Source organism: Leptopilina heterotoma, unplaced genomic scaffold, assembly GCF_015476425.1.
Source record: "Leptopilina heterotoma isolate Lh14 unplaced genomic scaffold, ASM1547642v1 Lhet_52, whole genome shotgun sequence".
In the NCBI taxonomy this organism is placed as follows: domain Eukaryota; kingdom Metazoa; phylum Arthropoda; class Insecta; order Hymenoptera; family Figitidae; genus Leptopilina; species Leptopilina heterotoma.
This window is the reverse complement of record NW_025111114.1, coordinates 1,904,176-1,909,909: the sequence shown is the minus strand read 5'-3', so window position 1 is coordinate 1,909,909 and position 5,734 is coordinate 1,904,176.

Sequence of the window (5,734 nt, the reverse complement as noted above, 5' to 3'; positions counted from 1 at the left end):
ATATGTTCTTTACATCGTAACCTATTGCATTCTGTGTATTTTAGACTTAATGATAGGCATATGTTGTGATTGATATAGCCAGGAAGTTGTACTTTTATACATTGTTCCTCAAATGATAGCCTACTTTCACATTTAACTCTTATATTTCACAAACTACCCGCCTCATTCATTTCATAGGTCTAGGTTGTCACATTAAATCATTTTTTTTTCACATGAGAAACATTATCTCGCTATTTTCCTGTCTGCGATTTAAAAATTATTTCTTTTTAAAATAATCATTTTATTATAATGAAATTATTAAGTTAAAATTAATTTTCAAATGATTTTAATTTCATTAAATATTTAATATTATATTTATTTATTTATTTATTTAAACAAATTAAAATTTTTTTAATTTTTTAATTATTATCTCTTGAATATTTTTTCAAAAAAATTAATAATTATTATTAATTGTTATTATTATTCATAGTCTGGTTTGTCAAACTAAGTTATGTTTTCACATGAAAAAAATGATCTCTTAATTTTTCCGTTTGCAATTTAAAAAAAAAATTTTAATTCTTTATATTTTAAATTAATAATTAGGTTATAAAAATTATTATAATTCAAAATTAATAATTTTTAAATGATTTAAATTTAAAAAAAACTTTACAAATTAAATTTTTTGATAGTGGCGTAAAATTATAACAATTAAAATTCAATTTGAAAAAGAAAAAGACAAATCTCTTTCATTGTAAAGTTCTGAATTTACATTATTTAAATAATTTAAATAATTAAAATTTTTAATTTAAATTTAAATTCTTTATATATTAAATTAATAATTTTTAAATGATTTAAATTTAAAGAAACTTTACAAATTAATATTTTTGATAGTGGCGTAAAATTATTACAATTAAAATTTAATTTGAAGAAGAAAAAAATAAATTTCTTTCATTCTAAAGTTCTGAATTTACATTATTTAAATAATTTAAAATATTTAAATTTTGAATATAAATTTAAATGTTTTATATATTAAATTAATAATTAGATTATAAAAATTATTAATTCAAAATTAATCATTTTTAAATGATTTAAATTTAAAGAAACTTTACAAATTAATTGTTTTGATAGTAGAGTAAAATTATAACAATAAAAATTTAATTAGAAGAAGAAAAAAATAAATTTTTTTCATTCGAAAGTTCTGAATTTAGATTATTTGAATAATTTAAACTATTTAAAATTTAAATTTAAATTTAAATTCTTAATATGAGGAGTATGTTTTCAAAACGTGATATAAGTCCAAATTTTGTCATTTCACGAAATTTAAACAAATGACAATTCTGACATAATCATTGAAATTAACTTTAATGTAGAAAAATTGTAATAAATTATTTAGTTTTGAATATTTTTTCTATTTAAACGCACTGTTTGTAATAAGAGTCTATTGTAATAAGGAAATTTAAAGGTTTTGGTAATTTTTTCTAATAAAAAAATTAAAATCAAAAATCATTAAGGTTAGGCCAAAATATTTTTTAAATTGAAAATTCTTTGGTAATAAATTTTTTTTTTCAATTAAACAGTAATAAATCAATTTCTAAGGATTTTAATATTTTTAATATATGTGTTTATCTCAATTTTTTGAAAAATGGATTTATCAAATTTTGAAAAATTGCTCCTCATATATTAAATTAATACATAATTATTTTATAAAAATTAGTAATTTGATATTAATAATTTTTTAACAATTTAAATTTAATAATAATAATAATTAATATTTTGAATTATTAATTTAAAATGAGTAATTTTTAAATTGCAGATTGAAAAACTTAGAGATAATTTTTTTCATGTGAAAAAATTAGTTGAGACAAAAATATTTTTTGGCATTAATTACTTATACTGTTTTTAATTAGAAAAAAATATTAGATGATCCTAAAATTCAGAACTTTCTAATGAAAGAAATTAATTTTTTTCTTCTTCAAATTAAATTTTGATTGAAATTACGCCAATAGCAAAAAAATATTTGCTTATGAATAAATTTTTTTTCAATATTTAAATCAATATTACAATTATCTTTGATTGTATTTAATTATAATAATTAAATTGTATTATTTTTGTTCAAAAAATGTTTGTTGGTTCAAACACAATTTATTTGATATTCGAATAAAAATTAGTTTATTCAAGTAAATATCTTTTTGATAATAGAAAAGTAATCGTTATTTGAATGAAATAAATTTTTTCAGTATTTATTTGAAAGATCAATAATTGTGGATCGTATTAATATAGTTGAATTTCGTTATTAATTATTAAGTAATAATTTTTTTTTTAACTTGTGTATCATATTATTAATTGCATTCTATTATTAATTATTAATTATTAATTATATTAATAATCAATAGTTTTATTTGAAAAATGTTCAAAAGATTGATAATGTATAAATTAATGCGCTAATTTCGATTATGTAATAAAAATAATTATTTAAAAATGTATTATTAAAATTCCTTGTTGAATTTATTATTAAAATTCTTATTTTAATAATTTTAATAATTTTTTATTTTAATAATTTTTAATTAAAATACTTTATTCAATTTATTACTAAAATTTATTTATTGAATTATATTTTGGAGTAAAAATATTATTTGCAATTAATTATACCTGGTTTTAATTGATATTAGTTGGATTTTATTATTAATTATTAATATTCAATAAGTTTATTGCTACCTCATGGGGAAAGTATTTGAGAAATATTTAAGAAATTGTAAACATGTTAAATTATTTTAAATTATTCTGTATTACTTATTGTTAATTTTATTTGACAAATATTCAAGAGATTGTTTTTATAAAAATTAATAGTTTCTATTTGTTAATAAATTATTTTTTGATTTTTTTTATATTTTCGAGTAAAAATATTATTTGTCTTTAATTAGTGTTTGTTGGATTTTATTATCAACAATATTAACAATTTTTTTTTAATAATACTTAAGAGTTTCATTTATTATTATTTATTACATAATTAATTATTAATAATTAATTTTATTGGACAAATACTTAAGAGGTCGTTAATATATTAATTAGTGTGATAGTTTCTCTTCGGTGAATAGTTATTTAGTTTTTTGTTTTTGAATATTATTGTTTGTCAGGAATTAAAGATATTGTTTTAATTTTATTAACCGTTCATTTATTTATAATAATACTTCCTTTATTATAAACGTCCATTTCATTATTTGAAAACGAATAATAATAAATAAATAAATAAACGAATTGATTAATTATTTAATTATTTAATTATTTAATTAGTTAGTTAGTTCATAATAACAATACTAGTTGAGAGTTTCATTTAATTTCAATTTTGTATTTTCATTTTTAAAAGTCAGTAAAAATAAAAAAAAAATTGTTGAATTTTATAAAGAATTTTTTTTCACAAAAGTACGGTTTTTATAATTAATTTCGAACCTCTTTGGAGAGTTTTAATTTTTATTATGTCTCTATTTACTTTTTGTCGTTGAATTTCTTAATGGGTGTTATTTTTCCATATCAGAAAATATCTAGTGCATGAAGAGACGTTTGAAGTAAACTTGTATTGTTCGTCTTCGTATCCTACTTTCTCGGCAATTAGATACACTCAAAGGCTAGTGTATAGGTACATGTTGGTACATTTTAGTCACTGCGAAATGTGCAAGAAAAAAAAATTGAACGATTCATTAACAATTTAACAAATCGTAACTTATTCTTTTTTTTGCCATTTTCTCATCAATTCGATATCATGCCTGTAGTATACGTTGATTTATCTGTCTTCGGTTTGAAAAGGGACGAATTCACTTTCACTTTATTCAAGGTTTCTTTTGCATTAAATTCTTCTTGGATATAATTTTTTTGTTTTTTTTTCTTTTTCTGAACAAATTTTTTTTTTTTTTTGAACTATTCTCTCCTACTTTCTCTGTTTATCTCCTGAAGGTATTTATTAAATTTTTCTCTATCGTGTTATATAGTTGAAAATTAAAAATTGACAGAATTTTCAAAAGAGTGCAAAATAATTTTAATATGTCAAGGTTGGGTGTAAGAGATGATTTCATGTTTTTTGTACCAAAAAAAATGTTCGCTGCCGGACGATTATATTATGTAATTTTATGTCCTTTGGTCATAAATTTTTTTATGCTCATCAATAAAACGTTGATGAATTTTCAAATAAATCTCGATAAATAAAATTATTGTTCGTTTAAAAATAATGAAATGGACATTTAAATGGAAAAAAGAATAATTCGCGATGCATATAATTATGTAATTGATTATATTGCGTTTATGGAAAATGTTTCTGGTAAACAAAAGAAACTAAATACCTTACACAATGTACGTAGGTCGATGATTATGAAAGAGAGATTTTGTATAAGCCATGGCGTTGATATTGTGTTTGATGATTAGCTTCATGTTAGCTTCTATGGTGGAATGTAGGCAGTCGTAGGGCAAATCAATGTAATGATGATGAAACATTTAATTATTGGCAATACAATGCATGAAGCAGACGTAAGTTTTTATTATTTTATTTTAGCTATTTTTTTTCTTTTATATTATTTTATTTTCTTTTATATTTTTGTTTTCTTTTATATATTTTTGTTTTTTTATATTTTTGTTTTTTTTATATTTTTGTTTTTTTATATTTTTGTTCTCCTTCTATATTTTTGTTTTTTCTTCAACTAATTAGTGGTTTTTGCGTTTTATTTTGGAAATTTCAATTTCTGTTTGTTATGTAATAAAAGAAAATTAGTATCCGGTTAGTTATTTTGTCAGAATTGTGATGATTAACTTTTATGTTATTTTTCATATTCAAATTATTCAAGTTTAGAAATAAAAGTGAGGAAAATTTATTGTTCTGTTGAAAGATTTTTGATTAATGAACTCTTTTTTTTTTCTTTTGTGTATAGATTTGTTCTAAACAGAAAAAATAATTTAGTGATGAATATGTTTGACTAACGGTCTGCTACGTACATTTACATCTATATAATTCTAACGAGAACCTTAAATTTAGTATTCACTTACATTACGATTATCATTAGCCATTCTCATTATGCTCAACACGTTTTTCAAGTAACGTGTAATGATTAATGATACCCTCATAATATAAGTACTATGCTAAAATATACTTTAGGTTCATCAAGACTTTTTTATATTTAAAAGTGTTCAGTACATTTAGAAATGAACTAAAATTTCAAAAAACTTTAAATTTATAACTGTTATTTAAACTAAAACTATTTTCATTAGTTTAATTATTTTTTTATTTTAAGAACTTAAAAAAAACTGTACGAAGATTCAAAATAAAAGAAAATAATAAATAATTTTATAAAATAAAGAATTATTCATGAATAAATTAAATTAAATTAAATTAAAAAATTAAATTAAAAAAAAAATTTTTAAATTAAATTTAACAACTAATTAAATTAAATTTTAAGCTTGAAATTTTAAACAAACGGGTATTTTCCCGCGCCAAAATGAATCAATATTGTTTCATATTGAAATTGTAATAATATTGTCAGAAATTTTTTTTTTTTTTAATTGATCATAATTGATTTTGGAAAAATTTTTTTTTTAACTTTTGATTAATTTTGAATCCGATAGATGGAAAATGTTGAGTTCAATAACGTTGCCTTACTCGCAAGCGTAAAAGTGTGAAAGACTTTTATATAAAAACATACATTTGAATCAATAATCTCAGGTAGTCCGATGCTTCTCGGGCAAATTTGCCATAATATTACTATTTGCCTCATCG